General features: G+C 42.5%; 1 long non-coding RNA gene across 2 annotated transcripts in view; it reads left to right on the forward strand.

The window, feature by feature from the left end:
- LOC127609034 (uncharacterized) overlaps positions 1 to 24,497 on the forward strand; it is a 137,681-nt gene that overhangs the window by 79,325 nt on the left and 33,859 nt on the right. The window contains exon 1 of one of the 2 annotated variants that reach the window (XR_007964459.1): positions 10,552 to 10,573. The exons of the other annotated variant lie outside the window; for it this stretch is intronic. This is a non-coding gene — a long non-coding RNA (uncharacterized LOC127609034). Of the gene's footprint in view, positions 1 to 10,551; positions 10,574 to 24,497 lie in introns of those variants that run through there. 2 annotated transcript variants of the gene reach the window in all.

The following is a 24,497-nucleotide window of genomic DNA, read 5'->3' on the forward strand; positions in this document are numbered from 1 at the left end:
TTTACGTGGATTGCCAATTGTGATTGCAGCAACAAGACACACTTTAGACGTGTGGGCTGAGAAGAGTACGAGCACTTCATCCAGTGTTACCGATTTGTTGATCCGCGATCCAAACGACGCGCAAAGCACATTAGGATGCCCGGCCTCGGCCACCTCGTTTCAATGGCCTCAGGGAATGAGAAATGGATAGTTAAAAGGATTCTTGAGGAGCAACGTGGATGTGGAAGAAAAATGTTTTGTTCAGGCCTTCACTATTTTTAGGCGCCAGCATGATGTGTCACCGTTCGTGTTTCATGGCTCACGGATCCCGTATAATTTGATGTGAGAGAGGGCGCGCCCCCCCCCCCCCCCCCCAAGAGATTTATGGCGAGCATCTTGATGCAGCGTTGACCACTTGGCTTGCATAGATTCAAATTGGATGTTTTTTTATGGGCTAGTGATGAAGCTTCCTCCTCTCCGACCACCAAAAGTGATTCACAGCGTCAGATGCTCATCAAGCCAAAATGACAAATTAATTCTGGTCAAGGTTCTTATTTTCCTGTCTCTTGGAAGATGGCAGCTTTATACACAGTCACACGGACCACAATGGGCCTTAATGAAATATTACTGTGTGAATATTTTTTATTAAGAAGCAAGCGTGGGTTGTCACATTGAGCTGCAAATGAATTGTTCTAGAATCTAAATGACCTAATTATATCTCATGATACCAAAGTGTGCTCAAAGGATATTCTAATGTAATCACGTTATTTAAGAAAGAGAAACCTTTTTTTTTCAAATATTCTTTTAAGATCTCAAATGCAGTTACAAACACAACATTTGCACATGAAGCAAATGAAGCTGCGGCCTGTGTTCTGCACCAAAACGTGAACAAAAAGATATTGGCAGTGGCCAACCCGCAGCTGTGTCAAATGTAGAAAAAAACCCATCCGTCAATCCGTCGGCTAATTTTAGGGACAGATGTGTCTCATCGCGAAGTAAATGCTGGTATTTGGCCGTTTCCTCTTCTGTCTTGCTTGGCGGTCTGTGTTGCTGCTTCTACTGGTGGAAGCAGAGCACAGAATGTGGAAAAACAATGAAATGCATGGACACATACATCACCGACACCCACTGCCCCCACCATCCGACAACTTCAACGCGTCATCAAGTCAGTGGCGCATTTCCGAGGGTGCAAATGTTATCTCCTGCTCATTTTAGACCCCAAAGAGCTCATTGCAGTTTTTCTTATTATATCGAAGCCATCACTGGCTAATTTGACCATAAACCACCCACCCACCATTTTCCCGAGTGAAAGCACTATTTCAGGACTGCCAAATGCAAACACCCTGAAATGTTGTTGTACTTTTTACAATTGTACCACTGAAGGTATGATCACAATGGAATATTGCCATGCGCAGCATTGCTCTCAAATGACGCATTGGCAAAATTGCATGCAAGATGAAAAACATTTTTCGACAATCATTTTTGCTGTTCTTGAAGAAAGAAAAGGAGCTTTCCCCCCCATTTTAGACAACTTCCTGTCATGTCCTGTTCCACATGATCCACTGAGCGCAGCACTCGCCCTCTTGTACTGCAAAGCCCAGCAAGTTCAAAAGTGGATGTTCCTCCTCAATTTATTCATGAATGTTTCTTCTGGAACATGAGGTAGGGAGGGATGAGGCTTTAGAAACATGTTAACGTGCTCTGATGAGAGATGAGGCCTGACTGAATTGCATTCAAGAAACCAGCAGCGCATAGTTGGGGATGTGTCGGGGGTGAGTTGGCCAATGATGAGCTGAGATGGGATGATTGAGCAGTTCAGCAAGTGAATGAATTCCTCAAGTCAAGTGAGAGCAAATGGTTGAGTAAACCAAACCCACCAGGATATTCCGTATGACTGATCGTTGTCTATTTTAAATTACATGACTGTCTTTGGGAATGGTGATCATGTTAAATTGTGCCTGAGGTCCATGCAGGATAAACAGATCAATCATGTTGGAATGCAATTTCCAACGCATTAGAATGCATCGCCTCAATACGAGCGGGAGTTGGAAAATGGTGAATCGTTGTGAACATGTAGCTTTCGAAATAAAAGTTACATTGATTTTTAATGAAATGTGATTGCCTGGTCGACATCAAGACATCCAAGTACTGAAACTAACAAGACCGACACCATCCAACCATTAATTTATGGATCCTTTTCAGGGTCACAGATGATCGAGAGCCACCTTTGGGTGAGAGTCATAGTAGACCCTGGACTGGACCGAGGACTAATGACTTTGAAGTCAAGATGGCGCCCGAGTAGTAAGTAAGAAGCGTTAGCATTTGGAACTGGGAGTCGCGGCTTGGAGTTTGAAGCGGATTACGTGGGACAGGAGAAGTGAACTAATCTCTTTTCGTCAATGGACGCTACAGCTTTGTTGTTTGCTTTCAAAACTTAGCTTGTAGCAGACATGTGCACATTTTCAGCATGGCATCTCTGATCCACTGGTGAAAGGACACTTTGATCCTCTCCTCTTTCATCTATAACTGCTTCAGACAACAAAGTGTATGCAGAAAAGTGGTGAAGATTGTCTGTGTCCTGTGTGTTGTGTTGTGTTGTGTTCTTTTTGTTATTTTGCCTTCAAAATGGCGCCGCGAGAGTGGCTGCCTTTCCAGCAGCTCCTATATTTTGTTGTTCTACTTCTTCCTTGCATAACTTTGCTGCTGTGAATTGGGAATTTCTCCATTGCGAGACTAATAAAGGTTTTCTTATTATTATTTTCTTAATGGCCCATCATAGAGCATAACGAGCCCAACAACAATCCACAATTAAATTCACACCTTTGGAAAGATGAAATCAAATTGTGCCAATGAATAACACACCTTATATAGACTTCGATCTGAACACCACGCAATTATAGCAAAATACACAAATACCAATCAAGAAAAATAATTTACAGTACACATCTATTGAACTAAACTTCTTTGTCAATGCCCAATGTTCCCATCTTGGTTTTTGTTGTGACATCTACTTGTGTACTTGCAATTTGAGTGTGCTTTCTTGTGGTTTGTCTCTGGTACCCACCACTTGCACTACCCGCTAAAAGTTAGCTACTGTACTTTCAGTTCTTTGAAATTTACCATGACTGATTAGATTTGATAAAATAAGAGAAGATTTGATACGATTCGATAACCTTTATTGGCCACACACTGCCGAAATCTGCATCATTTCAGCAATAATAGTGGATACAGGAAATTGAAAACTAGCACACAAGATAAGACATTCATACAATAAGCACATTGCGCAAAATAGAAACCGAACTTTTGTCCATGGATAAATCATGAGATCTATCTAATCCAATGAGTCCAATTATCCAATGTTCCAGTCAGGGGCAAGCCCAGGATCAGAGGTCTCAGGGATGCTGAGCTCCCAGCCAGGCAAGATAAATTTCCCTGCTCTCTACATTTTAATGCAATGTCATTCCCTTATAAATGAAAGAGAAGCATAACTCTGTTCTAGGCAAGTCAGTGACTAAGCTGTCAGACCTGATAAAGGTTAATTAAATTTTGAGACACAGGAAAAGACGAACAGATTGGATTAGTAAAGGAAACATTCCAACCCTACTAATTCCAACAACTCATTCTGATGCAGTAGCACCTCTACATACGCCTTTTTTTTAATGGAGTATCAGACAACTATAGTGACTCTCCTAATTAAAAGAAAAAACAAAAATAACATGGACCTAGTACATGGCCTTTCTTTTTTTTTTGGGGGGGGGCATTGATATGAAATAGAGTAGTTAACATGTAAACCACTTGAATGTAAATACGAGAATACTTCGATAATGAAAACATAACAATAATAATAGTAATAATATAAAATCCTCTTTTAGCTCTGACATCTTTCTGCATCCTGAGTGGAGTTAATTAGAGGCCGATTTTGATAGACAGGCACCCGTTGGCTCGGCATGAAAACAGGCAGACGCGTTCGGAGCGCAGAGGTTCCGCTCTCCCCATCTGGCAATTTGGTAACAAGAATGCAGCAAATTAGTGAGGTGTGCGGAGTAACGCCGCGTTGAAAAATTTAGCGAAGGTAAAATGATAGCTGTTAATTATGTAATTAATAATCAGCTATTACAGGTTATACTGTAGTGCACTTAATGTTCATCCCGAAGTTCCCCGAAAGCCACACACCCATAACGCTTTGTGAGTAGTTATCTTATATGGGTCACTAGTGTTAATCTTAGCTGCTGATTTATCACACAGCACAATGCGCTGATTGGTATGCCCGACATGTTAGAAGCTTGTCAAGCTTGGATCTGTGTGACTATTCTCGTGGCTCCAGCTGCTTAGCAGGGAAAGGGGATTTTACACACACAGAATCAAGAAAAGTCGATGATTTGTCTCTGATTCAAAACGTAAAGTTAAGGCCTTCTTTGTTCTTGATTGCTTTCCCTCTTCAGGTTTCTCAACAGAGGGGTGGGAAGTTTGTGATCTTGCTTGTTAGGAAAACAAAGACAAGTTGATTGACACAGAAGACAGGGTGGACAGACAATATGTTTCTGAAGGTGTTTGGTTTTAGAGTTCATTCCATCCGTTATTTCTGGCACTGCCCTTTACTTGATGAACCGGTCTCCTATGTCCGAATGGCTACATTTATGTAGTCATGTAGTTGGTTGTCAAAATTACGTACAAACGGGAGAAGATGCTCCCTTAAAGAGCCACGCATGCATTAAAAATGTAGCTTGATATTTTTTGCAGAGCAAAGCAGACATTTTTTTGTCTGCCTACCTATCAAGGGAAGGAGAGCTTCCTTTGTCGGTTTTGAACGCTTCCATTGACAATGGTTTACTTAGCAGGGTGGAAAAAAACATGACAAGGCTGCTTCACAATGTTGTCATTTCAAAGGACAGCTTCTCTTTGAGGGAATACCATTGCCTTTTTCTTTGTTGAATTCTTCTTGTTAAATTAGTACATAGCCCAGGACTTTTGTTCCAAAATGAAACTGTGTTCACGGGTGCTCTTGTCCTTCAACAAAGCAGTTTCATTTGTCTGCTAAATGACTGAAAGATGCTTCCCCGGGCCCCGAAGGAACTCATAGGCAGCAGAGCTTTCAAGGTCAAATATGTCATTGCATGTATTATTCTCACCAAGCATATCACTTTATTTCAATTTCTAGGCATGAAATGATCTATTATGGTGGAGGCCTAATGTTATACATAGCCAATTACACACCGGTGACAGGAAAAAGGCATATCAACATGCTCTCAAAGTCAATTATGAAATATCCTTCCATGTTTATCTTGATTTCTCTTCCATATTGCGGTAACGTTTTTTGGGGGGAGAATGTGGTAATAGGGTTTTAACAGGTACTTTCATGAGCAAATCCTTTTTAAAATTGAAGGGAGGTGAGGCAGGAGGGGGGGGGGGGGGGCGGAATCAGTACTGGTCACAGTTTTTTTCTACACCGAAAGCTGGGGACTATACTAAAACCCAGCCAATTTTCCGGACCTACGTGCTGAGGCGTGACCGATGCAGCCGCCACTGAAGCATGATCATTTCTTTGACAAGTCCTAGGCAAGAAAGAATGACAAGGAATGAAAAATTCAACACAAAGTAAGGTGGTCCCTATTGGGCATTATGGACCATGTGACGCACATCAGACTGTGCATGGGCGTTTAATGTTTTTCTTTTTTAATAAAGATCTCAGGGAGTTACCCTGATGAAATGTCAGTGATGCATACAGTTATTGCCTCAGTCTCAGTGCAGTGACCATATTATTTCATGAAGAAAATGACATTAGGCATAATGTAATAATAATATTAATCTCCAGCTTTACATCAAAACTCGAACACAGAAAATAACATAACATCCATACATTTTCCATATTGTTTATTATGCTCAGGAGGGTGGAGCCCACCGCCGCTGTCATAGGAAGAAAGCTGGACCACACCCTGAAGCGATGGCCAGTCAAATATGAGAGAGCAACTCTCGAAAGTCAGCAACTGTATATGAGCCAACATTTGCGTGTTATTCAAAAGAGCTGTAGGACCCTCTCAAGCAAATATTAATTTAATGTTATCGTTTTTATTTGACAAAAGCGTTGAGTAGCGGTGATTTTCAATCACTGCGTCAGGAGAACATTGTGTGCTGTGAGAAATCAAGTGCGCAGCGGGAAATTTCACTTCTTCACTTCACTGTCATTTTATTGCCTGTGACATGATTCAACGCGACGCAGTGCATGATTGAAAGAAAAATGAGAGTCGGATATCTTTTACCTACATTTTGTTTTGTTTTTACTTTTTTGGACACTAAGTTCCTTATTTTCGTGCCCAGCACAAGTCTAAAGCAAAGTGCAGTCTAAATGCGCGCATGGATCGAGTCTTTCTTTAGGAATTTGTAGACGGGCTCAGTGAGGATGATGGGGCCGTTGTGGGAGTGAACACAGCCGACTTGATTCCCGGCCAATTGATGCGAATGTGCATCTGTGTGACCCAAGCAGGCTAAGACTTTGTTGTTCGTCTGTGTGTGCCCTGCGATCGCCTGCGATCGATCCAGGACCCTTGCGTGACCATTGTGGGCATAAAGCGGATCGGAAAATGGCTTTGTACCGCACACCCTAACTGGACACCAACCAATCTCAATCTAATTTCACTTAATGCGTAAATTAACGAATAAGTAAAAAATGAAGATGAGGTTATCATAATATCATATATGTATACAATTTGGCGGCCCGGTAGTCCAGTGGGGTTCAATTCCAGCTCCGGCCTCCCTGTGTGGAGTTTGCATGTTCTCCCCGGGCCTGCGTGGGTTTTCTCCGGGTGCTCCGGTTTCCTCCCACATTCCAAAAACATGCGTGGCAGGCTGATTGAACATTCTAAATTGTCCCTAGGTGTGAGTGTGAGCGTGGATGGTTGTTCGTCTCTGTGTGCCCTGCGATTGGCTGGCAACCGATTCAGGGTGTCCCCCGCCTACTGCCCGGAGACAGCTGGGATAGGCTCCAGCACCCCCCGCGACCCTAGTGAGGATCAAGCGGTTAGGAAGATGAATGAATGAATGAATGTATACAATTTGTGACATCTTTGTTGGATGGGGGGCCTTGACATTTTTCTAAAGTAAAGTAATGTGCCAAGGACAAACGCTCAGCATAATACATCCCCACCTGTGTCCTTAACTTTCAGCCAAATAACAGGCTTCATCTCTCACTGGAGTGGGAAAAAGATCTCGGTGGATCAGTCTTTTCTCATGTAAGTGCAAACGGATTTCATCCCTTCTGGCCATTTAAGGGAAATCAGAATGACTTCAGCTCAAGGGTTTGGAGGTTCTTTTCATATGTCTGTCATGAATATCTGCCTCCCTCCTCGCTGACCACTTTTGTTCCTGGTGGTCTGAAGTTGTTCAGATGGGGTTTTGCCTTGTGCACCACCAGTCACAGCTCGGTGCAGAGTGAGTTGCAATGAGAGAAATTATTCATTCATTCATTCATTCATCTTCCGAGCCGCTTGATCCTCACTAGGGTCGCGGGGGGTGCTGGAGCCTATCCCAGCTGTCTTCGGGCAGTAGGCGGGGGACACCCTTAATCGGTTGCCAGCCAATCGCAGGGCACACAGAAACGAACAACCATTCGCACTCACACTCACAACTAGGGACAATTTAGAGTGTTCAATCAGCCTGCCACGCATGTTTTTGGAATGTGGGAGGAAACCGGAGCACCCGGAGAAAACCCACGCAGGCCCGGGGAGAACATGCAAACTCCACACAGGGAGGCCGGAGCTGGAATCGAACCCGATACCTCTGCACTGTGAAGCCGACGTGCTAACCACTGGACTACCGGGCTGCCCTGAGAGAAATTAAAAAAAAAAAAGAGAAATTAACAAGCATGATAGAAAAGCGAGAGTAACTGCTGGTCTCCAGGGAAGGCTTCTCTGCATGAGAGGTAGATGGACCGACTTGCATCTGCAGTTTCCAATAACACAGGTAATGAATATGATAATAGCGGTGTGTGAGTCTCAAGTGTAAATCATGTCTGGATCAGGGAATGTGACATCTACTCTGTGGACGCTATCAAGCCGACTGAGTTGATGCAGACACTCCAGAAAGGTGCATTTATGAACACAATCAAACGCAGCTACCTGTCCCTACATCATCTGGGTTGCATTGCAGCTACTGGAAATAAAGATTGTCTCCAACCTCTTGCAACAAAAATAGTTCGGTGTTTCCATTTATTCAAATATGCTAGCCTCACAGAAATCGAACAGAATGCGTTTATTTCACACGCAAACATATTTCTGAGATTATGGTCTTCTGTGTATGGAGTAGGGAACTCCGGTTCCTCAAGAGCCATATCGTGCCTGTTTTCGACCTTGCCATGCTCCAACACACATTATTCAATTGCTCATGATTGTTTCGTGTTTCTACAGAGCTTGCTGTTGAGCTGGTATTTTGAATCAGGGGTGTTTAAGCAGAGAGAGATCTGAAAAAGGCAGGATATGGCTCTTGAGGAACCGGAGTTACCTACCCCTGTTATAGAATAGCTTTGATCTGAACGTCCACAGTTGTGTTGAAGAAGCACATGGCACTGCAATGTCATGCTTTGTACAGACATGATTGCATTGTGCATTCGACTGTAGGTGTTATGCGCTCAACACCAATGTATCCTGAACAATAAAATAGAGCTTGTGACACATTCTCACATTTAATGAGCTTGGACACCGAAGTTGGGTTTCGCAGGAAAGAAATTACAAGCTAGCATGCAGCTGTCACTTTGTTTTAGTCAGAACGACCACCCACTAAATATCAAGCAGCTCATTATGGCATTGAGAGCCAAGACTGCTGAACACAAAACAAATCGATTTAATGTACTGCATAAAATTCTGGTCTCTATTGGATATTTATGTAATGTTGAAGAATGTGTAAAGGTTCTGATGTGGCAGTGTGCATAAAATGGGGATACTCCTACAATATTCACCAACTATTCACAGTAATATGCTGTTAATGCAGATGCGTTATTTTATGGGGTGCCTCTATTCAATGTTCAAATGTAGTTTTCGGAATGTAGTCTGATAAGATAAGGTTAAACAGTTTATTTATTTTTATTTTTTGACATGCCTTGTGGCGGTAGTTGCCATTTATGCATGACTGAACCGGTCCGCTCAACGTAGAGTCAGCTTCTGTGGTGTAGGTGGATAACTGGGCTCCATTTAATGATTCTCACACAAGAAGTTTTAAACAAGTAAATTCTAAACGCAATTCCACTGAAGTTGGAACATTGTGTTAAATATTAAATAAATCGATACAATGATTCACAAATAATTTGACCTATATTTCTTTGAAAAGGTTTCTGAACAAAACGCAAGATCGACAAAGCAATTCATGATGCTGATAACAAAAAATCCAGGAGAGTGCGAAACAAACCAAAAGGAATGAGAAAACATTTGCTTGTCAACTAAAAGGAGAAGAGAATCCAAAAGACAAGAATACAAAACCAAAATGGCACAGTAATGAAAACATAATGACGAAAAACACAATGAACTATGAGGCAAAAATCAAGAACATCTAGAAAAATGAAGCGCAAACTCATGAGCAAGGCTTAATAATCCAACAGCCAATTGTCTGTGAAGCAGAGTACGTATAGGCAGCCAGTAAGGAGGCCTGATTCGTGTCAGGTGCTGCTCAGTACGGAACGCCCTCCACTCCTGCCAGACACTGAAAAACAAACAAGCCTTAACTAAAAATGTGTCTTTTCTCACTACATTTTCAAGATGATCTAAAAATATGTTTAAGGTCTATCGGTTATGAAGCAAGAATTGTTGCCACAACATACACACAAACCAACATGGCACCAATGGCTGGGTAACAAGACAAAACATAAGCTCTATGACGGAGGTAACAATGCATAAGAGAGGGGGAAGCAAGGATCAAGGCCCAGCACCAGCTGTTATAAATAGCTGCCCTTCCTGGCATGTTCCATACCTTGCAGCAGTTCACTTCCTAATAATAGTAAATATACACACACACACACATGGCTGTCGGCCACTGCAAACATGTTAGGGAGAGAGAGCGGTAGAGCAACATGCCTGGAGGATAGCAGGCGTGCTAGGGTTATGGTAATTCTTTTGGAAGACAAGCTTCCTTCCTTAGGACACGGCGCTCGCTTCTCGCAGTCGCTTCGTCGTCTTTAAAGAGCTCCAACAGACAGCCACTGAGTACAACGAGCGAAGGTACGATGGCAAAAGATGGCATGGTGATAGATCGCCCGCTTGCCCAATGCGAACAAAACTCCTTTCCAGAATCAATATAAAAAGAAGATCGTCAGCAACAATGCAAGCATCCCAATCAAGGGAGGAAAACCAAAGGGGCCATTTAGCGCAGTTAATCTCAATTAATCTATAATTAGATTCACAGACAAAAACAACTGGACTCAGTTGTCACTTGAATGACAAAGCGGTATCGCAAAACATCACATACAGTATAGTTACACCCCAGATGTGTTATTTGTGTGCATACTTAACTGTTAGACACGTGTTAAAACAAGTGAACTGCTGCTCATATTTAAACTTCAGTCATTCATTCATTCATCTTCCATACCGCTTGATCCTCACGAGGGTCGCGGGGGGTGCTGGAGCCCATCCCAGCTGTCTCCGGGCAGTAGGCGGGGGACACCCTGAATCGGTTGCCGGGCACAAAGAGACGAACAACCATCCGCGCTCACACTCACACCTAGGGACAATTTAGAGTGTTCAATCAGCCTGCCAGGCATGTTTTTGGAATGTGGGAGGAAACCGGAGCACCCGGGGAAAACCCACGCAGGCCCGGGGAGAACATGCAAACTCCACACAGGGAGGCCGGAGCTGGAATCGAACCCGGTACCTCTGCACTGTGAAGCCAACGTGCTAACCGCTGGGCTACCGCGCCGCCAACATATTTAAACTTGAAGGGTAAAATTTGAAACATGCCAAAACCAACCAAAGTGCTCCTGGCTGTGAATTAAACAGCAAATTGTAAGACTATGGGGCAGACATCCTCACCGCATGTCTCTGTCCCACTTTAGTTCCACTGTACTTTAATTACTGTAATTGAAAAGCATCAGGGCGGCCTGGTAGTCCAGTGGTTAGCACGTCGGCTTCACAGTGCAGAGGTACCGTGTTCGATTCCAGCTCCGGCCTCCCTGTGTGGAGTTTGCATGTTCTCCCCGGGCCTCCGTGGGTTTTCTCCGGGTGCTCCGGTTTCCTCCCACATTCCAAAAAACATGCATGGCAGGCTGATTGAACACTCTAAATTGTCCCTGGGTGTGAGTTTGGGCGTGGATGGTTGTTCGTCTCTGTGTGCCCTGCGATTGGCTGGCAACTCATTCAGGGTGTCCCCCGCCTACTGCCCAAAGACGGCTGGGATAGGCTCCAGCACCCCCCGTGACCCTAGTGAGGATCAAACGGTTCGGAAAATGGATGGATGGATGGATTGATGGATGAAAAGCATCACTATTGCGGCAGTTGCAATCACGGTGACACAGAAAGTCCACTAAATGAATCATGATTGCAGCAACAATGGTGCAATCGCACATCAACCTTTTTAAATTCATGAAATACTTCCCTTACTTAGGATAACTTTGCTTGCCAGGGTCATTTTACTTGCAGATCACCGGCATCATGCATGCAGAAACCCATTTTACATATCTGGCCACTGTGGCGGAATATGCGATGCCACTTGCTGTTTGTGACAAACAGGCTGTGTGTTGGCTTTTCTTTAGTCTCTCGCGAAATAGTCTGAACATGATAAACATGAGAAATGTGCTTGAAGGGTCATTGTTTTCCAGGTTCAACGTGAGTGATGCTTCTTGAAGTGAAAATGACTTTTGCGCAAATTACTCAAAATGTGACAGGACAAAAAAGAAAACGATGAGAAGTGAAGGTGCTCAGATAAATGGGCTTCGATTGCGCGACCAGAGAGCATCGTTCAAGCACAACAGATGAGGTCTGGAATGCAGGAGAAAACAAATCCAGCCAACGGTACATTTCTAATTTCCTGTTTTCCCCTCCAATGGGGAAAGCTTCACCGTTTCAAAATAAAGCATTTGGATGCACCTTGTTATCGGATATTCACAAATCATTCACACTTTTCCCATTCCCCTCAAACTAGCAAAGTTTGTTGCATAGATGGAATCGAAACAGCCAGTGGCCATGTCATAATGCGGTCAAGTCAAGGAGCTAACTGGATATCTTATAAGCCCAGAAAAGTGGCAGAATACTGAATAGTAGCCGTGTCAAACCGTGAAATGGAAAAGAGGTCAAGTGGAAAAGTCATCTTGATGCACGCGTCAATAGGGCCGCCCTAAAAGTGATTATTCCTATATCATTTCTCCCTTGTGCTAAGATGTGGTCAGTCACCAGAACCATATTAATGACCGAGTTAAACTCCAGAACAAATATGAGGAGTGTCTCAGCATTCCAAATATAGCCACATCGAAGATTGGAACATGGAACCTGGAAACTAATTACAGTTTGGCCCAGTGAGGTGCGGCACTATGAAAGCATCCAAGTGAGACATTTCGTCTTCATTATGCCATGAGGGAGGCTATCCACTACGAGCTTCATCAAGCGCATTGTGTCTCATTCTGTTGGACCAACGCCAGCCACAATGCCTTGTCTCTATCTTGGGTATTGTTTGACATCTCAGGAGGAAGTGAGTCAAACAGACACCTCAAAGTAAAACAAATCTCCCTCGAAAATCAAGGCTGCTTGACGACTTTCTTGTGGCTCAGATGCTGGCTAAAAGGGGGGCTGAAGTTTAAAAATAACACCTTTGCAGTGGTGACCCATATTTTCCTCAGAAATAACTCCATATTAGACCCGAAACCGAGAACATGGGAGTTCGAAATCAAATGGTCTCTGGTGGTGGGTCACTGAAGTATTTTATATCAGATATATTTAATTAGCCCATTGCACCCTCTGATTTAATGGGTTATTATAAAACGATCATCATCGCACATCACTGAAAACCCAAAGTGTCCGTTTCTTTTTTGCTGTTGATTTTTACAAGTGAAAAATCAAACCTTTCAAACCGCGAGAATTCACCTACTATGCCAAAGGTGTCCAAATCAAGGCCCGGGTGCCAGATCTGGCCCGCCACATGATTTTACGTGGCGTGCGAAAGCAAATCAAAAATGTCAACTTCAACGATGATTACTAAAATCTGGACCAAAATTTCAACTTCTTACATGTAATAAATAAGTGCGATATTGTTCGCATGTTCTTGTTACCGAAACCCTCATTACAGTAGTTGACTTGTTTACATGGTTTCACAGTCATGACGGCCCTCCAAGGGAAATGGTCACTACAATGTGGCCTGCGACAAAAATGAGCTTGACACCCCTGCATGATGCACTTTCTGTTCCACATTGCAGAACAGGAAGTGCTTTTCTTTATTTGAGTGCCGGAAGAAGTTTAGAGCCATCACCTTCATAATTACGCCATGTGAGCACTTCCCTGTCATTTCAATTAATTACACATAATGCCATTAAACTGCTAATGAACTCATCCCCCATGAAGGAATATAGAATAAAAAAATGGTTCATCAGGCAATGATAAAAACCTCATGGAGGAAAAGATCCTGAAGGATTAAAAAGAATACTGTATACACTAATAATGCACATCTCATTTAATTTCTCAATCTGTCCAATAGCAATGGAACTGAAAGGCTCCCCCGATAGCTTTGCCTTGGTTCATATGCATGCATTTCTTCAGAAAAAAATCAATAGTCTGATACTTGATTGGGAACTTCTCATATGCATAGATTTATTTCTTTATTTTTGAACGATGGGTAGAAATTCTCCCAAACTATCCATCCATCAATTTTCTATAATGGCACTTGCCCTCATTATGGACAGCGTGGTGCATCTTGCAATCATATTCTCATTAAATTTTGGAAAGAAGACATTTTTTCTCATTATTTTGTGTACACTGTGCCATTTCAATATGCATTACTGTACACCGTGTACAGTCGGGCCAATCTTTCAGCCTCATGCCACCCGATGCTTTTTGAACATGTGCGAAACCTGAACCTCATTTTGCAGGGGAATATTCCCTGGCACACCACCAACCGTATTGAAATAGTTCTGATCTTTTCTCTATTTACTCAAAAATTGACTTATTAAATGTGAAACTGCACCAATTGGTTGGTTGAGTCCAGGATGAGGGCTGCCAATCAGGGAGGAGCAGATGCAGATCTCCAGCACACACACTCACACACACACACACAGATTAATCCACAAAACACAAAAACAATTTAATGGATAGGAATATCATGGCTTGAAAAAAAATCTTTGACATATTTTAGTTGAGCCATATTGATGCCAAAAGCTGTCATAGCATCCCAATTTCATTAGAATCTGTTCCACACTTTACATTTGGCAGCAGTTTCGATTGGGAAATCTCATTTAAATTCACATGCTTGTATATTTGTCAGATTTAATCTCATCCAGTTATATTTGAATGTGATCTGTAATGGTGCCTTAAGGTACAAGTTTAGTTTGTTCCCTGACCATGCTCATAACTCAAAACATTCATATTTCAACTCATCTTTCCCCAGTGAATGAAATAGCACCCCCGACACAATGACAAAAAATAGCATAACATGATTCTTTATGAAAACATAAAGGGATGACATCATTGAATTGAACAAACAAAAAGAAACCGATTTTGTCCTACTTTCTTCAATGCACCTTTTAATGCTCATTCTGTCGTGTGCACCTTGGTCACCTTGGGACGGTCATACTCATTTCATTTCACAGTATTACTGAAGACCTGTTTTCTATCGGACATAAAAGACAACACCTTATGTACATCAGGGGCTGATGTGATGTACGTACGTCTTCCATGAGTATGTGCTTGCAGAAATTGAAAGCATATTCTGTGTGTTTCATTATGTAAATGAATCCTTGTGGGCTGCTGCATATCACAATATTGAAATAATATTATAAATATTAATATAAAACAACAATGTTATAATACTGCGGATGACATGAAAAAGATGTCCGGCACACTAAGTATTTTGGATGCAGGTGAATGCAGACAGAGTTCTTACAATTAGAGATCCAAAAAAACAGAGGGAAAAAAAATACAAATAAAGCCACAAAACCCCTGCAGACACATATGCAGCCTGTCAAGAGACAAGCACTGAATGCGCTGCTTTCAGATACCTGAACGAATTGCTGAGAAGCAGCTCGCTGGCGATTGAGCCATATCTTCTCTCTGCAGTACCCCCCGACTACACGCTGAGCCAACTTAGAGATTTCTGTAAGCGGGTCACTTGCTAATGAGAGCTGCCGGCACCGGACCCTCATGTAAATGCCTAGTGGAGTATTGGAGATCAAAAGGTAAACAAAAAAAGAGGAGACACACTGAGAAAAACAAAATCACCAACAAATTTATTTGGTACCTCTGGATAATCGTTTCCTCGCTCACTCTGTGGGGTATCTACTTCAAGCTCAGGTGCTCTACCAGAGGCCTGGGAGCTTGAGGGCTCCATGTAGGATCTTAGCTTTTCCCAGTTTTGCACTCTTTTGCACGGAGATGTTGTTTCTTGTATTTGTTGGAGCCATCCATCCAGCTTGGGGGTAACGGCCCGCAGAGCACTGACCGCCTTTGGCACCATTGATGCCTTGGCCCTCCACATTTTCTCTACTTCTTCCTTCAGTCCCTGACATTTATCCATCTTTTCGTGTTCCTTTTTCTGGATGTTGCTATCATTTGGCATTAGTAAATCTGTCAAGGTGATATTCATCCCCCATCACTATGTCAAGCAGTTGGCTATCACCAGTTGATCTGTCTGGTCCCACAGGATCTTGGCCTCATTGTTCTCAACCATCTATGGAGGTGTCTGCCATCTAATCCATGTTTAGTACGGATGTTTCGGTACACTATTCCTGTTATCTGGTTATGCCGCCCCATGTATGCCATATCAGCCAGCATCTTAACCCTGCTGTGAGATTTGGAGCTGGGAGTCGCGGCTTGGAGTTTGAAGCGGATTATGTGGGACAGGAGAAGTGAACTAATCTCTTTTCTTCAATGGACGCTACAGCTTTGTGTTTGCTTTCAAAACTTTGCTTGTAGCAGACGTGTGCACATTTTCCGCATGATGTCTCTGATCCACTGGTGAAAGGACACTTTGATCCTCTCCTCTTTCATCTATAACTGCTTCAGACAACAAAGTGTATGCAGAAAAGTGGTGAAGATTGCACGACTGTCTCTGTCCTATGTGTTGTCTTGTGTTATTTTTGTTATTTTGACTTCAAAATGGCGCCGCGAGAGTGGCTGCCTTTCCAGCAGCTCCTATTTTTTTGTTGTTCTACTTCTTCCTTTCATAACTTTGCTGCTGTGAATCTGGAATTTCTCCATTGCGAGACTAATAAAGGTTTTCTTAATCTTAATCTTAATATACGGCACACTCTCTGGGCCTTCTTTGCACAGGTAATGAGAAGGAGCCAGATGGGCCCCGGCCTTCTTGTGTGGAGTTTGCATATTCTCCTCATGTCAGCGTCTATTTTATCCAGGCACTCCGGTTTCCTCTTAGATTCTAAAAATGTGCATGGTAAGTTGATTGAGCACTTTAGATGCTCCCGAGATGTGATTGTGAGTGTGAATGGTTATTTATCTGTGCCCAAAGACAGCTGGGATAGGATCCAGCTCACCCGTGACCTTCAGGAGACAAAGTGGTTCGGATGAGACATGGCTATATAAATACATTTTCCATTGACCCAAGATGTTCTTGAGCATGGAAAACAGCTTACAATAACAATAAATTACTTATGTAAATACCTTGTCATTTTCAATTGTTAATGAGCTACGGTATGTGTTTTAGAAGAATATGTATGTATTGCCAACATTGCTTTCTATGTAACATTGGGTCTTGGTTTAACAACATGGTGTACATGAGTCAAATGTGGGTGAATTCTGCCCAAACACATTGTAGTCCCCATACACTCACCACCAGCTTTGAACAGGCTGCTTATTGTATATTAATGTTCTTTGCTATGCAAATATCGACACAACTCTGTGTGCATGCCAGTACCAAGTCAAGAGAAGGTCACATTCTTTTTATACAGTCTTGATGATATGTAGGATACTTGCATGACAACCGAATAACAATTAAATGAATTGAGAAAAAAAAAATCTTCCATATCTCCACCATTGAATTGAGGATGTGGACCTAAACTTTTCAGCCTCTCAGTGATCGGTTTACACTTCACTGATCCAATGTCATCACTCCTGAATATCTTGCCAGGTAGAATTGGCCTCTTTTTCTCCTTCCTGTTGTTCAACCGCTAAAAATAAAGCTCCCTTTTGTGGAACTGCCACAAGGCACCAGTCTGGTCCTCCACAGGTCTTAAAACCTCACTTCCTGACAAACACAATTCACTTGCAGGAGTTGGTCTTGTGCAGATGTAAAAAAAAAAAATGCAGATTGACGGGCAATCTACTGAGGTAGAACTGTATAATAACTACCAGATTATTACAGTATTAGCCTTGCCCTGCCTCATTAGTCACTCAAAATATAATAGTCAGCATGTACATTCTAGACTACGCAATCTTATTAATATTATGAACAGAGGGCAAATAGCAACATTCATTCTAATGAAAACTGATCTAACTACTATTAGATTAGGGTGCTGCAGTGGTTAGCATGACTGGTTAGCACGTCACATGGCTGAGGTGTCTGGTTCGATTCCTGTTTGGAGTTTGCATGTTCTCCCCGTGCCCGTTTGGGTTTTCTCTGGGTACTCCGGTTTCCTCTCACATTCCATTCACATGGAACACTCTAAATTGTCCCAAGGTGTGAGTCTGAGTGCAAATGTTTGTTTGTCTATATGTGCCCTGCGTTTGGCTGGCAACCAGTCCGGGGTGCCTACTGCTCGAAGATGGCTGGAATATGCTCCAGCACGCCCATGACCCTTGTGAGGTTTACCGGATTCGATGGATGGAATATTAGATCACTCCCCTCAACGGCCTTCTTTATGACCTCATCACAACCATAATATTAATCCATCCATCCATTCACCCATCCTAAAGGTAGAAAAGTGCTATTTAAGTGACATCCCATTTGCCATTTACCAAGGATTGTGCGGAGATAGAGGCCATCTCAGCTGACTGGTCACCCAGTCAATCACAGGGCATGAATCGGGACAGACATCAACACTTAATTGCAACTCACTTGATCCCGTGCTGTCTGCATGGATGTCAGTCGAATAAACATCATACTCATCTGTACATTAAACCCCCAGAACTGCTCGTTAGAAAATGACCAAAATAAACCATGAAATAGAACTCAGTTGATTTTTACTGTTAATTATTTTGTGTTCATTAAAAAAGTAGCTGTTCTCCACTGCAACATGTGTGTTCCCACATCTCAACTTTTCAATTTATGTTCATTGATGAAAGGTTAAGTCTGTGAAATGAATAGTGTGTGATGAAAACATTATCCCCCAGGATTAATAGTTTGTCCATGTTGGCGGTATTACTGCATTGAATAGAAACCCAAAAAGCAAACTTGTGGTTGGTTTCAGGCCACATAACCGTTACGAACAGGAAAATTACTGCATGTTTGCACAAACTAATGTCAGGCACCAAATTAAGAAACGAAACTGCAAAAACAATCATAAACAAAGGTATTATGTATTGGAAAATTTGAAAACGAACTAGCAACTCCTGCTTCGTCGCTTGCCTTAACTGGGACCCACGGCAAGAACTTAAAAGTAGAAGACAATGCTGTGTTTGGGACTTTTTCAATAATGGATTGCCAGGCAGCGTTTTCCCGCAGAGCAAAGTTGTCATATAGCAGTAAAGCCCACTCAAAGTGCTGAATGATGCAGTAGCGTGACTGGATTAGTCATTTAAATTGAAGAAAAGGTCATAATGCTTAGTCAGTGGAACGATGACTTTCGGATGAAAATTTGATTAAGTGTCCCCCGCCCCCATGTTGGCACGGAGCGGAGTTTTAACGAATGCCCTTCAACATTTTGTCTGATCAGCACGTTCCCCAATGCGGAATTATAAGAATTCCCGTAAACACACTCTGATTAACAATAGAGTTTTATCAGAGAAAGATAAATATCTGTCATGTGCATCATACAAAGCAATTTTAATCGGCATGGAGATAACTCATGTGAATACTATTCTTCTTCAATATATTTAAATATTGTATTCTGAGAAAGAAATGGGTGTACAATAACCATTCTGTCCTTGAAATGTGGAAAAAAAAAATCCCACCTCATTTTCCTGTAAGAGAAACCATCACTGTGGGTGGGCACATACCTTGATAGCGGTCAAGCAAGAAAGCAAATGATTGTTTCTTCACAGATGGCACCACATGCGCAGGTGGATACATCAAATCGGGTGCCTGATGCCCTCGGGCACCAACATTTTAAGCATGCAAAGTGGGTAATATAAAATACTTTAGGTACATGATCCTTGTACTCAAATATTAACTGAAAGCAATAACTAATAGAATAATAACAGCAAAAGAATAATAACAAATCAAATTTGTTCTGAGAAAGTAGACGCGTGCATGTTTACTCGTAGACATGTTGCACAGCTGGCCAGTGTGTTGTAGCCATGCTCGTCTTGTCTTTATATTCGTGGCGCCCACTAGATTTAAGATTCCCAATGAGTGAATGATTCTGAACACACCCAGTGACATCACGGACCGGCCAATGGGGCTGATGATTATGATTGGCGTGTAGTCTAGCCAGTTATTGTGAGTGAGATCCTGTCCAAGTATGGTGAAGAGTCTCTTCAATCAAAGAAGAAACAAGAAGCTTTTTAAGCCCCAAAAGAGAACATATCAAACGACAAAGACGACATCTGGTCACCCCAGTTTATCATTCGCAACCAGCCAGTAAAGGGGTCAATTGTTCTTGGCCTGTGCTGGTACTCTGACGCAAGTCAATAAAACACCACGCAGGGCGAACTATTTGCATTGTACCGCTGCAGTCTCACGGCTCTCGGTTGTAAATGAAATGGCCGTCAAAATGACATTGCCCTTCACCATATCAGAGTACAATTGATTGGACTACACCGTCAGTATTGACTTTCGCTGCTTGATCTTAAAGGGCAGTGATAGCAAGTGGACTAAAGCACACTCGCACAAACACGCCCGACGTTGTTTCTTTTCTCGATCACTCTGCACCAATTACTTACTCTTCTGGCCCCAGTAAATACAAGCGTGCTCTGAATGACTGTGCAAAGGCCAAATCTAATCCTCTCAACGTTACAAGAGCAGTAAATTGTGGAATGACTGGGAGAAAATCGTGACTGCAGTGCTTTTTTTGAGCAGTTGAAGCAATGTCATTGTATGAATGGACAGTACTTTTCAGGAATTCACATCTGAGATCAACAAATAACCAAAAGGTCGGCTTTCAACAAAATATTACACTGGAAATATGTGGTGGTGTTTTTTTCCCCACATAATTTAGTGGCTTTATTAGGATTATCAACGTGTTGCATTGATTTCCACTAAATCCTTCCTAGTCCCTAATCAAGTAATGCTTCAATTCTATAGTATAATGTGGCCAGCATCTTAATCTATTTTTACAGTAGAGTATACTATGATAACCAACAAGTTAGATGTCTTCCATCGGCGTTGCCTGAGATCCATCCTGAGGATCTCATGGAGAGACCACATCACCAACGAGGAGGTGATGAAGAAGGCAGGAGTGGCTGAACTGTCAGACATTGTCTCTGAAAGGAGAAGGAAAATGATCGGCCACTTACTCCGACTGCCAAGAGAGAGACCGGCAAGTGTGGCTTTGGACTGGATGCCAGAGGGTGGAAAGAGGAAGAGAGGTAGGCCAAAGAAGACGTGGAGACAGATTGCCAAAGAAGACCTCAGTGAGATGGGTGTCTGCTGGCATGGAGCAAGAAGGGTCGCCAGTGACCGGACCAAATGGAGGAAACTCGTCGCCCAATGTTCCAAATAGGAACTAACTAACTAACTAACTATACTATGATATAGTTGCAGCATTGATTTTATTCCTCCCCCCTCCCCCCTTGATTATAAAGGCCGTTGATTTAGACTGGTGCCTATCGTGTCATGTGATCGTGATGAATCAAACGATGAATCACAGAAGCTTATCACTGCTCTCTATTACCCAACGTGTCAAACCCAAAAACTTTATCCCGCAGGCATATTTATTGTAATTAGTCTTCTTGGAGCAACTGTGGGAAGGAGCTGATGCTCTTGCCGTCGGCTGGCATCTAAAGGTGGACAAGAAAACGAATGGTCTTCAAGAGACAAATATCCCCCCCATCGACAGCATTTCAAGGACAAATACCCCGTTAATACTGACCGGGGCATTATGGTTCATTGAATATATTCTCATCCTTCTGTCAGGACTGTCCTTCCGATAGGTGATAGATGAATCTCATTGGATGTGACTGCCTTGTAGGAGTTGTGTGCAAGGAGAGTGTTTAACCTTGTGACCATTGCGGTTCATGAAGAGGGGTCTCATTTGGCTGCAGAATAGATATGGTTTCTCCTCTCCGGTCCCAATAGATGGGCTCTTTCATGACACATAAGGAAAGTGAATGATGCTGTTTGACTCCCTCCCACTCCACATTTTTCAACATTGACAAACAAATCACTAGACCAGAACGCTAATTGAGTGAATAAGCAAATATGATATTTTGATCAGCTCATAACACAGTTTGAATCCGGCTGTAATCCTACAATGAAGAATGCAATTGACGTGTTTGTGATACGCCATGAGTTGCGCGGTTAGTAACTGTCTCTTGACTGTCTGTGTTGATTTCCATTCAAAGAGCACAAGTACAAGTGGGACGAAGATCAATTCGTACGGCACAGCGGCAGGCAGGCCAGGAGGGAGGGACGAGGCGTCTCAATGAGGCAATGCCTCGATGCAAGTTCTGTGCGGCCTGCGCATTCAGCTGTTCATTCCGCTATTGTCTAAAAATACCTGACGTTATCCAGCCAATAAAGCAAACTCAAAAACAAAAACACAGACGGGGTAATCCCTGGACATCTGTCGATGAGGTATCCTCGGAGATGCGCCTGCGGAGAAGAAAGTCTGGTCATTTATTTTGGTCACTGACATGCTGCCAGCAACAATTACTGCAGAACCGCAAAAGCTTGAGTGGTGGCATTGCAAAGATATCTAAAAATGTCTGATTGTAGACTACCATGATGTACAGTACGCTACAGAGGTATTTATGGTTTTTATATATATGTCAGGATTTGTGGTTGTGTAGATTATATTATCATTATTATTATTACCGGTATAGTTTTTTTCAGTTATTTTTCATTTTTTTTGTCTTGTCTCGCTCAAATTTTTTTTTCCAGCTGTGCTTGTCCCTTGTTCCTTTATTTATATAAAGGAAATTATGAAGAATGTTTGCTCGAGGTCAAAACGTGTCATGAACCAGAATACAATATCTTCTTCGAACCTCCCCTTCACTTGTACACATGCACTGAAGCATTCTATCAATGCTATCATAATGTTCTGCCCCGTTTTGTCATCCTTTTTCCTCCAAGAGACAAGTGGTATGTTTGATGAAAACCAAAATTTCAGATCCAGACCATAGACCGTATACAGTATGTTGTCCAGGCTTCAGGAAATCTCCTCTTTACAAGATTCCGTACTGTTCTGCTTAGTGTTAAAATGAAGTTGAACTCTGGTTATACCGGATAAATGTCAATGTACGACGAGGAAGTTTATCTTTTTCTTAAAGCCACCGCATCCGGCAGTCTCTGAAGTGGTCTTTTACACTCTCACGACAATATCAGGCACAGCTACACGATGTGAATCTCATGGAGTATGAGACAGAAACTGTCTGAAAAGATGAAGCTTCAATTTAATCTTCGTCTTAAACAAACCTAATAATACTCATAGAGAGGCGTTACGAAGAAACAACGTCACGAGAAACAATAACGCATGATTTCCTGAATTGAAAAAAGCCCGGACTTGGCTCACTCCAGCCATTTTGGTCAGCTTTGCGAGGTGGATCCGGAGACCATCCCAGGCAATCCGGGAGATAGTCTCTTCAACGTGTCCTGGGTCATTCTGTCCTGGTCAGCGGCTCTATTCTGAACACCTCCCAGATGAGTGAGCTTCTCATCCTATCTCTTTGAGAGAAGACCGCTTTCGGCCGCTTGTATCCGGGGTCGTGTTCGTTCGGTCATGACACAAGGCACTTAAATATGTCATCTGTATTTTGAGACTTTGTTTCACAATGCCAATGGCTTTCTTTGATTATACTGACTGCGATGTGCAACAAATGGCTTAACAACATGCATTCGGTCAATTTGACCTTTCCAGGGCTTGACGGTAGTAATTAATCCTTTCATCAGATCACCAGTAATGTGTAGCAAATCATATTTGTATACAGTAATAAATTTGTATCGTCAGAATCTTTGCGACCTTAGGATTAACCCTGTCGGCATTCTCCAGAGAGTATCAACATTTAGATCCTTCCGTCTTCTAGTCATTTTGCTTTCCAGACAAATTCCACATTTACAATGGAGTAAGGCCAAGATTTAGTTTGCTTGCGTTTCTGGTAGTGTTGATTGTTAGGTCATTGCCGTCCGTGTAACAGTAGCCAGTGCGTGCTTTAATTGAGCCCATTTCGATTTGCCATTAAAAAAAAACATCCAGTCACCCAATATATTCCAGATAGGCATGTAGAGCAAATGCTATAATTAGAGTAGACACTCATGTTGGGCTGCTCGGCATATAGATCACACACTGTTACGCTTCATTCCGCTCTTTGATAGTAATCCTGCTCCTTTACATTTCAGAGGATGAATGGACAATCGGTGGTTTCCCTCACAGAGAGTCTCCATTTCATTTAGCCACAAGGCAGTTACAGACAACGGTGCAACCATTGCACGATCCATTTGCACCACTACCTCGGGGAAAAAGGTGACTCTTCCTGTTTAGCTTCTGCACAAGTGTGAAAAGGACAGCGTTGGGTGAAAAGTACTTGTGACCGACCGCCATTACAAATCCCTTTTTGGGAATGGTGCATTGCCATATAGCCACTGAAAACCTCTGCAATCTTTGTGTTCCAGAGAAACATGCCTACAGGTTTATCAAATTGGATTTCATCATTTAACGAATGAAGCATTTGTCTCACACTTCTACGTCAAACTGTAGATAGAGCTAATGCCTAAATCAGTACATTTGATCCCCGAGATCATCTGACACAAACCCTAAAGAAGACCCGTGACGTGGAGTGAAATACGTTCCTTTTGGTCTACTTTATTTCCAACAGATTACTCTCCGCAGTTCTGTTTACCTTTTTATCCACTCTCTCATGAGTATCAAAGTTTGCAGAAGAACATGATGCAATGGTATCTGTCTGCGCCCTGCAGACATTAGAAACAACAGAGACTTAGGACGCATTGGAGACGAGCTGTCTCCAATTGTATCTTTTTAGGAGAGTGGGCTTGTCTCCACTTGTCAACAGAAAAGCACCAGCCATCATTTTATTGTACAGATTACAATATGATGGGAAGAAGATTGGAATGTTTTT

This window comes from Hippocampus zosterae, chromosome 10 (assembly GCF_025434085.1).
Source record: "Hippocampus zosterae strain Florida chromosome 10, ASM2543408v3, whole genome shotgun sequence".
NCBI lineage: Eukaryota > Metazoa > Chordata > Actinopteri > Syngnathiformes > Syngnathidae > Hippocampus > Hippocampus zosterae.